Source organism: Pan troglodytes, chromosome 15 (assembly GCF_028858775.2).
Source record: "Pan troglodytes isolate AG18354 chromosome 15, NHGRI_mPanTro3-v2.0_pri, whole genome shotgun sequence".
NCBI lineage: Eukaryota > Metazoa > Chordata > Mammalia > Primates > Hominidae > Pan > Pan troglodytes.
In genome coordinates, this window is record NC_072413.2 from 73,234,876 (window position 1) to 73,251,250 (window position 16,375).

The 16,375-nt window shown below is 46.2% G+C and overlaps 1 long non-coding RNA gene across 1 annotated transcript; it reads left to right on the forward strand.

Moving 5' to 3' along the window:
• The first annotated feature begins 12,101 nt into the window (after positions 1-12,101).
• Positions 12,102-14,169, forward strand: LOC741754 (uncharacterized). The gene is made up of 2 exons (XR_008538959.2): positions 12,102-12,497; positions 13,879-14,169. It is a non-coding gene; the product is annotated as an uncharacterized LOC741754 (long non-coding RNA).
• The last annotated feature ends 2,206 nt before the right edge of the window (positions 14,170-16,375 follow it).

The window sequence follows — 16,375 nt, forward strand, 5'->3', positions numbered from 1 at the left end:
ACCTTGTGCTCTTTTCATTCTGGAAGTCTTGTAAGTTTCTGAAAGGTATTATTGGAGACCAGTTTGTCAAGAAGGGTAGCTGCTGGAGGGGGACACACCCTCTGTCTGATCCCTTATCAAAGAGGACAAGGAAACTATAGAGCTGATTTTAGAATATTTTACAAATACATGCCTTCCATTGGAATGCTAAGATTTTCTACTGCTTCTGGGGACGGGAAACCGCTGTGTAACAGCTTTTGTGGGAATACATTTTTTCTGTTTCAGTACTCGCAGGGGGAAATATTTAAATTTTGTTGTGCTAATATTAAATTCAGATGTTTTGATCTTCAAGGAACCCTTTAAGCAAACAGAACCTAGCTTTGTACAGACTATTTTAACTTTTTATTCTCACAAAATCACGTGGAGGGTTATTCTACTTCAAAGATGAGCAAATTGAAGAATGGTTAGAATAAACAACTTTCTTGATATTCCGTTATCGGCATTAGAATCTTCCTGCTCGTTATCGTATCCAGCAGGCTGAACTGCCTCTTGATACTTGGTTAAAAAAAATTTTCAGGCCGGGCGCGGTGGCCCATGCCTGTAATCCTAGCACTTTGGGAGGCCGAGGCAGGCGGATTACCTGAGGTCGGGAGTTCGAGACCAGCCTGACCAACATGGAGAAACCCCGTCTTTACTAAAAATACAAAATTAGCCTGGTGTGGTGGTGCATGCCTGTAATCCTAGCTACTTGAGAGGCTGAGACAGGAAAATCACTTGAACTCGGGAGGCGGATGTTGCAGTGAACTGAGATTGCGCCATTGCACTCCAGCCTGGGCGACAAGATTGAAACTCTGTTTAAAAAAAAAATGTTTTCACTAACGTGTACTTTTTTTGTACTCTTTTATTCTCGAAAGGGAAGGAGGGCTATTGCCCTATCCCTTATTAATAAATGCATAGTGATTTCTGGTTTCTCTAATACCATATGCCCTTCATTCAGTTTATACTGGGGGGAAGTGGGGGAGAAAAAGTTGCTCAGAAATCAAAAGATATCTCAAACAGCACAAATAATGGTTGATCGTTCTGTAAACAAAAAGTTACATAATAGCTCAAGAAGGAGAAGTCAACATGACTCTGAACAAGCTTTAACTTAGAAACTTTATCATCTTAAGGAAGAACGTGACCTTTGTCCAGGACGTCTCTGATAATGGGGCACTTACACACACATGCACACGTACAAACCACAGGGAAAGGAGACTGCCCTTCTGCCTCTGCTCGCGAGTATCATGCAGGCACCATGCACTATGTTTTCACACACACTGGGTGGAAGAAGAGCTTCAGCGCCAGTCTTCTAATGCTTTGGTGATAATGAAAATCACTGGGTGCTTATGGGGTGTCATATTCAATCGAGTTAAAAGTTTTAATTCAAAATGACAGTTTTACTGAGGTTGATGTTCTCGTCTATGATATCTCTGCCCCTCCCATAAAAATGGACATTTAAAAGCAACTTACCGCTCTTTAGATCACTCCTATATCACACGCCACTTGGGGTGCTGTTTCTGCTAGACTTGTGATGACAGTGGCCTTAGGATCCCTGTTTGCTGTTCAAAGGGCAAATATTTTATAGCCTTTAAATATACCTAAACTAAATAGAGAATTAATATAACTAACAAACACCTGGTCTGAAATAACAAGGTGATCTACCCTGTAAGGAACCCAGCTGGTGGGCCAGGAGCGGTGGCTCACACCTGTAATCCCAGCACTTTGGGAGGCTGAGACAGGAGGATCACTGGAGTCCAGGAGTTTGAGACCAGCCTGGGCAACATGGCAAAACCCAGTGTGCTTCTGTTGTCCCAGCTACACTACTCAGGAGGCTGAGGCAGGAGGATGACTTGAGCCTGGGAGGGGGAGGTTGCAGAGAACTGAGATTGCACCACCACTGCACTCCAGCCTGGGTGACACAGCAAAACCCTATCTCAAAAAAAAAAAAAAAAAAAAAGGAACCCAGCTGGTTCCTGTAGGTGTGCAATAATAACAACCAGAGGAAGAAAAGGAAGACGATTTCCCAGATGAAGAAGGGCAGCTGGACCTTCGGACATTGACCTGCTCCTGGGGACCTCAATCATGGTCCCTGTCAGCCCCATGCTTACTCTAGAGGGTGAGCATCGCTTTCCCTTTGACAGCCCTGGCCAAGGCCCAGACACAGACCCTTGCTCTAGCTTATTGCACAGCCCAGTGGGAACCAGGCTGCTACATCAAGATGGCGTTAAAGGTCCAGAAAGAGGAAATCAGAGACCATCGGATCCCCAGGGTTGACATCCCACCAAGCTTCCTGCTGACCACTTTCATGGGCTTGAGAGAAGAAATTCCTTCCTCCTTTCTCCAGCTAAATGGCTCCTTCCAAATCCCTTTTACTCACTCAGGACTGGACAACTCTCAGGGATTATTAACTCTGGGAAATTTTTTGTTTTTGTTTTTCATTTATATTTTTTTGTTTTTTAGGCAGGGTCTCGCTCTGCTGCCATCTCGGCTCACTTCAACCTCCGCCTCCCGGCTTCAAGTGATTCTCCAGCCTCAGCCTCCTGAGTAGCTGGAATTACAGGCACCTGCCACCACTCCTGGCTAATTTTTGTATTTTTAGTAGAGACAGGGTTTCACCATGTTGGCCAGGCTGGCCTCGAACTCCTGACCTCAAGTGATCCCCCCAACCTTGGTCCCCAAAGTGCTGGGATTACAGATGTGAGCCACCATACCTGGCCTTCAACTTTCTTTTGAAAAAGACTTTGTCGGATTCCTACCCACAAGATATGGCCTCATGCTAATCTCAATAAAACAACTACCTGCCAGGCGCGGTGGCTCACGCCTGTAATCCCAACACTTTGGGAGGCCAAGGTGGGTGGATCGCCTGAGGTCAGGAGTTCGAAACCAGCCTGGCCAACATAGTGAAACCCCGTCTTTACTAAAAATACAAAAAAATTAGCTGGGTGTGGTGGCGGGCACCTGTAATCCCAGCTACTCAGGAGGCTGAGGTAGGAGAATGGCATGAACCTGGGAGGCGGAGCTTGCATTGAGCCGAGATCATGCCATTGCACTACAGCCTGGGTGACAAGCGTGAAACTCTGTCTCAAAAAAACAAAAAACAAACAAAAAAGAAAACAACTACCAGAGGGCACCACTATTCAACATTGCTAAAGACATATACATATAATTGAAGGGGATAGAGGCAGAAGTCATTTCCTCATGGGGATTATGTCCAGTTTAGCTCACCAGGATCCCCAGAACTGGCTCAGTGCCTGGCACATGGTACAAGGTTAATTAATATTTTGCCCAGTGGATGAATAAATTCTGTGCTATTTCCATACACAGAAATATATTCCACACATATTCTTTAACTTCTCCTCTCCTGGTCCCTGTTAGTATATTAAGCAATGGGAATTTTACATCTTTTATATCTGGCTGCAAAAATATACCCCATTCCCATCCTTGCCTCCTGGAATTCCTTCACTGTCTTCCTGGATGACCTCTGCCAATTCAACTTCAAAGCTGCCATTGGGCTTCTGGCTCCAAATTAATTTTCGATGGGAAGAGGGAAGAGGAAAAATATTTATCTCTGTAGAATAGTGGATTGTAGATTCTGCATCATCTTTGCACATCACTGCATCTTGTGTAATTATCAAAATTAAAGGGTAGGATTTAACAATTTGTTCTAATAACAGTAATTTCGTATCAACAGCAATTCCCATGTGTGAATGAAAGTAAATCAATTATGCTATCTTTAATTAACGGACAAAAAAAAATTGAGGCACAGTAAAAGTTCTCAGTTGATTATCTCGAGGTAATCGTCTAAAGTTTCAATGTTTTTACAGTTGAAAAAAAGCTAAAACAAAATTGATCTCTAAACGGTGTATGAGACTCATTCCAAACAGAGTAACCAAACTCCTCAAAAAAAAAAAAAAAAAAAAAAAAAAAAAAGAGATATGAGCCTCACTTGAATGCTGAATAGCAGAATGCTTTAAATTGTGCTGTTTTCCTATTAATATTAAAGAGTTGACTTTTAGGAAGTCTCACTCGGGGTCCCCTGTCTCTCTACTGAAGAGAGAGTTATTCTCCTTTCTCTTTCTTTTGCTTATTAAACCTCTACTCCTAAACACCACCCCTCCACCAAAAAAAAAAAAAGTTGACTTTTAATTCCTCTCCCACTGTATCTCTTTTCCTTCTTCCCTACAGGCACTCTGCTCACGAGCCTTCCTTCCACTCCTGGCACATAGAACACGTACTCCTGCAGCAGGGCCTCTGCACTTGAAGTCCCTCTGCCGCGGCCTCTTGCCCCAGGCTGGCTGCATCCTGTCATTTGGGACTCTGCTCAAAGGACATGTCCTCCAAGGGGCTTTCCCTGGTCATTCTATCTAGGGTGACTTCGGGACATACTTGCTCCCTAGGACTCTCTATTTAGTTATCCTGCTTTGTTTTTTCACAGCCTGTATCCCTACTCGCAATATCTAATTTATGTGTTATTTTCCTTTTAAAAAATTGTCTGTCTCATCGGGTGCAGTAGCTCACGCCTGTAATCCCAGCACTTTGGGAGACCTAGGTGGGCGGATTACCTGAGGTCAAGAGTTCAAGACCAGCCTGGCCAACATGGCAAAACCCTGTCTCTACTAAAAATGCAAAAATTAGCTGGGGGTGGGTGGTGTTCACCTGTAATCCCAGCTACTCAGGAGGCTTAGGCAGGAGAATCGCTTGAACCCAGGAGGTGTAGGTTGCAGTGAGCCAAGATCGTGCCACTGCACTCTAACCTGGGTGACAGAGCAAGACCCTGTCTCAAAAAAAAAAAAAGAAAATTGTCTGTCTCTTATCCCTGAACTGTAAGTTCCATGTGAGCAGGAACCTTTTCTGTCTTCATCACATTTGTATCTCTAGTGTCTATTAGGCCCTCAAGTGCATGTTGAATAAATGAAGATGAATGAGTGAATGAATGCAGATGAAAATTACAAAAATATTGACAGGGACATAGCTAGAACTTAAAGTGAAGATAAACTATATACTTCACAGATTTTTTTCAGGGTAGAAGAGTATGCCTATTTGTTTAAAAAAATTGCCTTCGAGGATTCTACAATATTAAGATGAGGAGCTAGCTAGCTTGGGAAAGAATTTTAAGGGGTACAAAAAATACAAGTAAGCTGTAGGTCAGTGACACTTCTAGGCTAATTATAGGTTGAGAAATTGTTTCGCTATTAAATGCAGAATGAATGCATATATAAATTTAGATATAATCATTTTTAAAGAAACAAACAAAATTATGTTTTTCACTCTTACTGCTATAAAACTTTCAGACTATCACAAAAATCCCATTTGAGTTCAATGGTTCCTAGCAATCAGTGTGCTAAATGGTAAAACCTATAATTTAGTCTGCATTAAAATAGAAGAATAAGGGTTAGCTACTATCATTATTATCATATCAACATCATCATCATAATTATCATTTGCCAAGAATATGCCCAGACCTGAGGAGAAGCAGGTAGAAATAGGGTATATTGAATCCTGAGGAATCAGTGCAAAGTCTCTGAAGGGGGATGGTTGGATAGATTTCCATTTCCTTTGCATGCGGGAGAAAGCAACAGAAACGTAAACCAGTTCCGTTGCAACACAATTTATTTTCGTGGTTCCACACATCTATTTTTGGACTAAACTAAGTTGCCTTTCCTTTGCCCAAGCATTCTTCAGTTGCTTAAGAGGACACAGAGCAGTAAGGGCTCTGGAGCCTGCCTGGCCTTATGGCCATCAGCTCTCCATTTTTTTATTTTTCTGAGACGGAGTCTCACTCTGTCACCCAGGCTGGCTCACTGCAACCTCTGCCTCCTGGGTTCAAGCGATTGTCCTGCCTCACTCCCGTCTCAGCCACCAGAGTAGCTGGGATTCCAGGCAACTGCTATCATGCCTGGCTAATTTTTGCATTGTTGTAGAGATGGGGTTTCACCATGTTGCCCAGGTTGGTCTCGAACTGCTGACCTCAGGTGATCCGCCCGTCTCAGCCTCCCAAAGTGCTGGGATTACAGGCATGAGCCACCGAGCCCAGCCAGCTCTTCTTAATAAGCCCTTTTCCCTTTCAGCTCAAGGTGATTGGGTTTGGTACAGTCAGGTGACTGGGAGGGCTGGGAACCCGCAGGGGTTTAACTGTTGGTTATGTTAGAAGCAGGCCCATACAAAGGGGCCCCTATTAAAGGGTCTAGACTGAGCAAAACGAAACACCTTTGTGCTAAATGTAAGTGACCCAGTCTCCAGTTGCTGCCATGCTTACTTTGGGGAACAATTTTTGGTCAAATCTATGGAAGCAATGATTTGTTTTTAGGCTTTTTGTCAGTGATATGACTATCATCACAGCTAAATTTATCAAAACAATATAATATATTGATCTAAATTTGGGGAATTGGATCCAATGTATGTATGTATGTATTTATTTATGTATTGAGACAGTATCTCATTCTGTCATCCAGGCTGGAGTGCAGTGGCGCAATCTCGGCTCATTGCAACCTCTGCCTCCTGGATTCAAGCGGTTCTCCTGCCTCAGCCTCCTGAGTAGCTGGTATTACAGGCGCATGCCACCATGCCTGGTGACTTTTTGTAATTTTAGTAGAGATGGGGTTTCACCATGTTTCCCAGGCTGGTCTCGAACTCCTGACCTCAAATGATCCATCTGCCTTGGGCTCCCAAAGTGCTGGGATTACAGGCGTGAGCCACCGCACCCAGGCAAGAATTGGATCCAATTTAGCAGAGTGGTCCAAAGCATAGACTTAGCCCTGAATCCTCACTCCTAGACTTTGGGTAAGTTATTTAACCTCTCTGCTCCTTAGTTTTCCCTCCTGTAAGATGGGGATAATAATTGTATCCACTTCTTGGGGTTGTTGTGGACATTAAATAAGTTGGTATGCATAGACTGAATATCACAGCATCTGGGCACACAGAAGTATGATAGAAGGGTTAGTTGTTTTTGGCTGGGCACAGTGGCTCACGCCTATAATCCCAGCACTTTGGGACGCCGAGGTGGGTGGATCACCTGAGGTCAGGAGTTCAAGACCAGCCTGGCCAACATGTTGAAACTCCATCTCTACTAAAAATACAAAAATTAGCCGGGCGTGGTGGTGGGACCTGTAATCCCAGCTACTTGGGAGGCTGAGGCAGGAGAGTTGCTTGCGCCCGGGAGGCAGAGGTTGCAGTGAGCTGAGATGGCGCCATTGCACTCCAGCCTGGGCAACAAGAGCGAAACTCCATCTCAGAAAAAAAAAAAAAAAAAAAAAAAGAAGTGTTAGCTGCTTTTATTATCTTTATAGTTTAGGGAGATGGGGGTCAGGGGAACATGTATGGGCTTCATTTCATTTAATAAAAAGTTTCTGGGTGTCTGCTATGTATCAGGTATTGAATTCAGTGTGAGGAAGAGACAATCCTGTCCTCAAAGAGCTCAAGTAAGGGAGAAAGACAGGTAAACACAAATCTTATAATACACTGTAACAATGGAAATTAACACCAGGTTCAGGAGTTACATGGAAGAGGTAGTGACAAACTCTCTCTGGGGGAGTCTCTGAGGAAGGTGACCTTTCAGCTAGGCTTCGAAGGTGTATGGAGCTTGCTAGATGAGCAAGTGGCAGGGTAGAGAGCTTCTGGGCTGAGGATTAGCACTGCAAGGGCACAGACTCATAAAACACTGAATTTGGTTTTGCTCAACTACAAAGTGTGTGAGGGGGCAGTGAGGGGGAGATGATGAGGAGGAGATGTAAATTACAGAACATCACGCAAGTGCATTGAATTTCACTTATATCAATATTGCATCATCAAATAGATGGGGCTGAAGATCAGCCAAGAAGAGATCACTATGGCCAGATCATGAAAAGCCTGGTGCTTACTTAGCTCAGTTATGTGTAGGCTGAACCAAGACAGTGGTGGTGGGAATGGAGAGGGAACAAGAGGTAATTAGGGGGTCAGGACCTGGTGATTGAGTAGGTGGTGGAGGTGAGGGAGAGGGAGGAACCCAAGCTCACCGTCAGGTTTACCAGGCTTGAAACACGGGAGGCTTGTGTTTCCACCAATGGCTTTGTGACTATAGGAAGAGGAACAGGTTTGGGGGTTAAAAAGTAAATTCTATGTTGGACATGTTGAGTTTGCAATGCCTGGGGAGTATCTATGGGGAGATGTGGGCAGTTGGAACCACAGCAGAGGTTCTATGATATGAGTTTATAGAGCTTGTCTGGAGGCAAATGGTTGGGATAGAACCTGGAGCCTTAAGAGAAAATATTGATAATGCCCAGTATTTCACATGTGCTTGCTCTGTGCCAGGTTGTGCTATGCACTTTATAGGCCATGCTGAATCAATGACTTTGGTTTGCTAATCATTGTACCTCTAGCAACTGGCACGTAATGGGCATACAATAATTATTTTGTTTAATAAATGCTCTCATTTAGTCCTCACAACAATCCCATGAGGCAGATATGATTAGTGTCATTTTACAGATAAGGAAAACAATTTAGGAAAGGTTAAATAAGCTGACCAAGGTCACACAACTGGTAAGTAGCAGATCTAAGATTTGAATCCAGCTCTTTGTGACTCTAAAACCCAAAGTGCTTAACTGCATTGCTAGAATGTGAACATCTGCTCTTAAAGATGTGCTTATGTGACCTGGGGTGAGATTTCAACCCCTCTGAGACTATTTCCTATGCCAGTTTAGGGGTGGGATTCAAAAATCTCTAAGCTCCCTTTCCATCTTCAAAACTCTGATGACATCAGGAGACTGCTACGAAAATGCCCTAAAGTGCCTGCACCACATCATTCTTAGATGCTTGATGTTCTAGTAGCAACACTGGGGCATGCTCTGCAGTTGACACTCCTTGTAATCCTCTCACGGAACCTTTTTAAGATGGGAGGCCTGAGCAGTGTGTACAGAGCCACAGAAGTGTACCAAGCATGGGGAGGTGGGAGCAGTCTGTTCTAGGGATAGGCAATGAGAATGTATTTGTGTTCTATTTCTGTATAACAATTTACCACAAACTTAGCAGCTTAAAGCAACACACATTTATTATCTCACAGTTTCTGAAAATCAGGAGTCCAGGTATAGCCAGTTGCTTATCTAGCAAACTCCATCCATCTTCTGAACAGAACAGTGTTGTGTTCAAGGTCTCGCAAGGCTGCAATCAAGGTGTCAGCTGAGCTGTGTTTTCAGCTGGATGCTTGAGTGGGGAAGAGTCCACCTCCAAGCTCACTCAGGTTGTTCACAGACTGTATTTCCTTGTGGCTGTATAACTAAGAACTCTGGCATTTTGCTGGCTGTTGGCTGAGGCTACCCTTCGGTTCTAGAGGCTGCCTTGTAAACTTCTTCAACACAGCTGCTCACTTCATCAAGCCTGCGAGAAGAACCTCTCCAGTGCATGCCAGCAAGATGGGGCCACACACAGACATAAAATTACGGGAGTGACATCCCATCACCTTTGCATTTTCTATTGCTAAGAGGCAAGTCTCAGGTTCCACCTGCACTCAGATGGAGGGAATTACACAAAGGCATGGACATCAGGAAGCAGGAATCACTGTGGGTCACTCTAGGATTTGTTATCCACAAGGGATCACATTATCTGCTTAGAATTTCAAACGAATAATAAAACCAAAAAAAGTTGGTCTGCCTTTTAAAAATTTTCCCTTATTTAAAACTTTATTCTTAATAAAGAAAAATGAGAAAACCCCAAAACTTTCTTCTTTAATTGGCAACCTTCAAAAAAGATATTCACAACAGGACTCAGAGCAAGGGCAGAGATCCCCAAAGAGATGGTTTTTCCTTAATTCATCAGGCTGGAACAGAGTTTAAACCAAGCTGGAACCACTCCGGCTCTGGCCACAACCTAATCTCTACATCCTGGCCTCCATCACATTGGCTGGAAGCTGGTTCGCTTCATCCAAGGGTCTAGTTTGAGGGCATTCATGGCTTCTGCAAGTTTGAGCGTCCCTTGCTCCTGGTGCTGGCAGTGCCACTCAGCCACGGACTGGAGCATCCACTTGGTTTGGAGCTTGTACCAATAGGAGCTGTAAACCACGACCTCGGTGAGGTGTGAAGACTCCAGAGCTTTCAGCTGGAGCATGGCCTTGCTCATCTGCTCGATGTAAGGGATTATCCATCCGGGCCTGCTGGGGGAAGGGGATGAGAGCTCCCAGGTAGGGCACCCAGGCCAGCACTGGGCACACTCACCAAAGGTGGCTTCCAGCAGCCGCGTCGGGACCTAGAACACCTCTGGGCCTTTCAGGTCTTTGGGCAGTCTGCCTTTTAAATAAACACTATGAGCTGGCAATTCTAATGTTGTCAGTGACAAAGTACTTCTTCCTGAAAAAATCTTTTGTTGTTTTAAGTCCCAAACAGTTGCTGGGATTACTATTGAGTTTGAATAATGTAATATGTACACTTCATTTTAAAAAATTACTTAAAAAACAGAGATAACACAATGACTGTGAAGACTGAATTTGAGTTGCTTCTGTTCCATGTAACCATTTGGAGTTTTCGTGTTTAAAATTTAAAATTGTGAAGCAGTGTGATACAGTGTTTTGCCATGTTTTTATTTGACAAATGCACATTTTAGTTAATAACTAAATATTTTTACTAGATTTGAATATTATCTTTAAAATAGATAATTCCTTTTGCTTATTTATTTTTGAGAGAGGGTCTCCCTGTCACTCAGGCTGGAGTGCAGTGACTGCAATCAAGGCTCACTGCAGCCTTGACTGCCCTGGCCCAAGATCTTCCCACCTCAGCCTCCCAAGTAGCTGGGATCACAGGTGTGCACCACCATGCCCAGCTATTTTTTTTTATTTTTGTAGAGTCGGGGTCTCCTTATGTTGCCCAGGCTGGTCTAGAACTCCTAGGTTCAAGTGATCCTCCTGCCTTGGCCTCCCAAAGTGCTGGGATTACAGGCGTGGGCCACACTGCCCAGCCCCCTTTTATTTTAAATCTAAAGAAGACTCGAGAAAAAAAACATTACGTCAGTAGTAGATTTAGGAGATGCACTACTAATACTACGTAAGTTTCTCTTGTGCTGCCTGGGAATAAAAATAAACACTTAACACTAACTTGGGGCTCACAACATGCTTGACACTGTTCCAAACACACACACACACACACACACACACACACACACTCATTTTAAAAGTCCTCATCTACTCTTAAAGGTAGGTCCTGCTATTATCCTTATTTTTGTAGATAATAATATAGTCTGGGGCGCAGAGGTCTGCTCAAGATCATCCAACTGGAGTGGCAGCGCTGGAATTTGAGTCCAGGCAGTGTGGCTTCAATGCTTGAACTCTTAGCCATTAGAAAGGAAAAACAAAGCAAAATCAGTATCCACAACAACCTTGCAGGCACGGAGGCCCTCAGAAGGGACAGGAGAGGCCGGGCGCGGTAATCCCAGCACTTTGGGAGGCCGAGGCGGGCGGATCACCTGAGGTCAGGAGTTGGAGACCAACCTGGCCAACGTGGTGAAATCCTGTCTCTACTAAAAATGTAAAAAATTAGCCGGGTACGGTGGCGCGCGCCTGTAGTTCCAGCTACTTGGGAGCCTGGGGCGGGAGAATCGCTTGAACCGGGAGGCAGAGGTTGCAGTGAGCAGAGATCGCGCCAGTGCACTCCAGCCTGGGCGATAGAGCGTGACTCCATCTCAAAAAAAAAAAAAAAAAAAAAAGAAAGGAAAAGAAAAAGAAGGGACAGGAGGGCTTTCTTCCGCTCCTGACCAGCACCTGCTGGCCCGTGGGCAGAGGGAGAGCCGGCTTCCAGGGACCTCAGGGAGGGACGTTTGGGAGTGCTCTCTCAGCGTCCCCTCCACCGCCCTCTCTACACCCTTGCCGCGCCCCTGTCCTCGTCGGCCAGGCCAAGGTTTCTCCTGGCCCTTCCCAGCTTCCGGCCCTTTGCTCCAGGCCAGGTCGCAGGGCCAGACGGTGCCAGGAGCTCGCGAGTCCTCTGTTTACTGTTTGGTTTCCACGGTGACACGTAGGCGCCGTCAGCGACTCCCGTCACCGCCCCGCAGCGCGGCCCCCACCCGGCGCCGTGACGTCGGCCCGCCGCTTCCGCTCTGCCCATATTTGGCTCAGCCACTGCGCCGCCGGCCCGGGGTAGGCTGGGGGCGGGACTCCCGCCGCGCCCCGCCCCGGTCCCTGCCCCGCCCCTGGAATGCTGGGCGAAGGCTCCGAGCCACGAGACCCCCGCCTCCTGTCCCGGGACCCACCCAGGCGGAGGCAAGGGCAGGGGCGCTGGGGGCCCAGAGAGAGGGCGCCGCGATGGATGGATGAGCTGTTTCCAGCATTCCTGTGCGTCTGCTGGTTGTAGCTGCAGTCAAGATTTGGGGCGGTCTCGTTTGTTGTGGGTGGGTGATCTGGGATCACGATTTTCTCACTCTGTGCCCGGAAATCATGCCATCTCTCGCCCAACGCTGTATTTTATAGGCTTCAACTCAAAATTTTCCTTCATGGCACAGTGGAAAGCTTTGAAGACCGCGGTTCTGGGGTCAGTGTTGCCCCTCGGGGGATAAGTGACCTTGGGAAGGCCGTTTTCCTTTTCCTGGCATGATAAAACGAACCGTGGGGGTGGTCCATAATGGTTGCAGCACTGTCATCAGGCTTGTGAGGGGAGCTTTTCCATCACCCTCTAACCACCCCCTCCCCAGGACATAACTGGAATATCAGTGAAGTTCTTTGAGCATCGACCCCCTACAGTTCTGCCCCCTGTGGTGATTGGATTTGTGTGTCTCTGCACCTTGCTCCTATTAGGCGCTTAATGAACTTTAGTTAACTGATTATTGAATGAATAATACGAATCACCTTCATAAATCCGGACCCCTGCAATTCCTCTTCCAGGCCGGGCGAGGGGGAGGGTAGGGGATGGGGGAGAATATTGAGATGATTAATAATCGCGCGGCAGGGTTGCTGATGTAAAGCGATTTGCAGATCTAAAGGGCAATAAGCATTCCTGGGAGAAATCCAGCGAGATTCCAGAAGTCTCTGAGGGAGCCGTGGGTGTGTACCGCCGGGCCCAGAGGGCGGGGGTGGGGCAGGCAGTGCCGCAGTGGCCGCTGCTGGGGAGCCGATTGCAATTGCGAGGAGAAGCGTGGGGTTAATCCTTCAAGACGCCTGTCACCATCCTCCCACCCCCATCCCTGCCCCCTAGATTCCCCATTTCCTCTGGCTGAAGGAGTGTGTGTTTTCCAGAGTTTCAGAGCTGGAAGTCACATCGGAGACTTTTAATCTAATTTAACCTATTTCGCCAACAGGGAAATTAAAGCTCAGAGAAGTTGGTTCGACCATCCAAACTTGCACAGCTAGTTAGAAACTGATAAAAGTCAGGATATCTAGCTTCAAATAGTGTTCCACATCGCCTAGGTGCTTCTAATTTCCTGTGCTTCAGAACCCTGTTGCCTGGCTCAGCTGGTGGGTTGTACATTTAGGCTAAATATTGACTTCAGGGCTCTTAAAGAACGCCATTGTCACGTCTGCTGCCACACGCAGCCCACACCATGACACCAGGGCCTGGGGGGATGGCCAAGAATTGTGTACTTCCTAAAGCCTCAAGCATTCCTCCTTAGAGCAGCTGGAATGGTCACCCCTGTCCAGGGAACAGGAGTCGGCTGTTCTGAAACCAGTCTTAGTCTAGCAGTTGGTCACTTTTCATAGTTACCCAAGCCTTGCATTAAACTTTTCTCAGCCAAGATTACAGCAGGAGGCAGGAGTAGCCCTAACCCTTTTCTGCTGTTTGGAAGTCTTTTCATGGCACATGGAGGGTTCCTTGCTGGGGGTGGGGAAGAGTGCCTCTTCAATGCTTCTCTCTTTCTCTTTCCCCTTTCAGTCTCACCCAACTTCCTCTTACACGCTGTTTCTTCCTTAACTTCTAGGCTGAATATGAAGGCAACTCGGACTAAGAAGACGACTGCTTTCCAACTGCCCTCCCGTTCTGCAGCCGGCTGATTTGAGGAAGGGGCTGGGATCCTTCCCCTTGCCCTCTGGTTGTTCTTGGAGTTACAGCAGCCCCGCGGCAGCTCTGCCCCCTAGTGCACATGTGAGGCAGCGCGCCCTTCTCCAATCCAGAAGCCTCGTCGCGGTGCTGCCAGCAAGGGAGTTTTTCTGTATTCACTTTGGTGGAAATAGCAAAACTTGACAGAAAAAAAACCCAAGCCAAACCAAAACACACGAACCATTCTAGCCTTTTCTCCCTTTCGTTTCTTTCTGAGGATCTGGCCGATTTGGATGCAGAAAACATGCCTGTTGCTTCTGCTGCGAAATCTGCTCTTTCTCTTCCTGCTATCGGAACCCTGTCCCTTCTTTCAAAGCCTAATTCAGGCCAGGCGCGGTGGCTCACGCCTGTAATCCCAGCACTTTGGGAGGCCGAGACAGACGGATCACTTGAGGTCAAGAGTTTGAGACCAGCCTGGCCAAAATGGTGAAACCCTGTCTCTACTAAAAATACAAAAATTAGCTGGACATGGTAGCACACGCCTGTAATCCCAGCTACTCGGGAGGCTGAGGCAGGAGAATCACTTGAACCCGAGAGACGGAGGTTACAGTGAGCTGATATCAGGCCACTGCACTCCAGCCTGGGTGACAGAGTGAGACTCCATCTCAAAAAAAAAAAAAAAAAAAAAGCCTATTTCAAATTCCACACCTTGCCTAAAAACTTTTCCTGACTTCTGACTTTCCTCTCCTATGCGTCTTTTTTATTTTTTATTTTTGAGCTGGAGTCTCACTGTGTCACCCAGGCTGGAGTGCAGTGTCGCAATCTCCGCTCACTGCAACCTCCGCCTCCGGGGTTCAAGCAGTTCTGCCTCAGCCTCCCGAGTAGCTGGGATTACAGCCACCCGCCACCATGCCTGGCTGATTTTTTGTATTTTTAGTAGAGACGGGGTTTCATCATGTTTGTCAGGCTGGTCTCGAACTCCTAACCTCAAGTGATCCACCCGCCTTGGCCTCCCAAAGTGCTGGGATTACAGGCATGAGCCACCGCGCCCAGCCATCCTATATGTCTTTTGAAATATGGCTGTACACAGGCTCAGCACACAGTGTGCACTTATATACTGTATTTCTTTATTGGGGTCCAAGTCTGTGCATCTTTTGTGTTCACAGACCCCAGGGTGCCCAGCACAGGGCTGGGGACACAAACTGCTCTCAATAAGTCCCTGTTTATTAATTAATTGATTAGCTTCCACAGAAACAACTGAGGTTTTGCTTCAATAAACCTTGCAGAACTCTTAGTTCTTTAGGGACTCTGGATAGTGATCTAATCAAATATGGCCTTGCATAGTAAGTCATTTCACAAAGCAATTTCACAAGAGAACACTAACATCACCCAGAGTGGGATGAGGAAGTCTGAAATTTGAAGTGGACTCTCAGAAAGATGAGGAAGGTGGTGATGCTGTAGACAGGTCAAAGGACAATGACTTAGGAGAGGTGGGTCTCTGCTTCTGGGATAGAAGACGCAGCACGGGCTCTAGAGTTAGCTTCATATCCAGACTCTACCACTTGCTGTATGTCCCTGGGCACGTTTACTCTTCTCTCTGTGCCTCAGTTTTCTCCTCTGTAAAAAAAGGCCGGGCATGGTGGCTCCTGCCTGTAATCCCAGCACTTTGGGGGGCCAAGGTGGGCGGATCACCAGCGGTCAGGAGCTTGAGACGAGCCTGGACAACATGGTGAAACCCCATCTCTACTATAAATACAAAAATTAGCAAGGTGTGGTGGCACGCGCCTGTAGTCCCAGCTACTCTGGAGACTGAGGCAGGAAAAATCGCTTGAACTCAGGAGGCAGAGGTTGCAGTGAGCCAAGATCGCACCACTGCAGTCCAGCCTGGGTGACTGAGCAAGACTCTGTCTCCAAAAAAAAAAAAAAAAAAAAAAGTACCTATCTCATAGTGATACAATGAGGGTGAATTAGTTGGTATTTGTAAAGTGCTAAAGCAACACCTTGCACCTCGTAAGTACCATGTAACTGTTTGTAAATGAATTTTCCAGCTTAGCTGTCTTGTCATTGGAATGGGGATTGATTATATGTTCTCTTGGTTCCCTCGAGCAGTGACCTTTCAGGGCAGTGCATAAGCTTTGGGGTCAGGCAGGTCTGGGTTGACTCCTATCTTTGTCGGTAGTTGTGTGACTTTGCACAGATAACTTCTCGGAACCTCAGTGTTCTTATCTGTGAAATGGGAATAATTGTGTCTACTTCAAAAGACTGTTGTGGGTATTGCATGTTTGTAATGTGCCTGGCACACAGAAGGAGTGTAATAAACAGAAGCTATAGTTATTATTGTGGACAAAAGCAGCCACATGTAAAGGAAAATAGAGTTTCCAAGGTCATTGAAGTTTCCAGAAAGACTGAACATATCAGATAGCAATGAGACCAGCTCA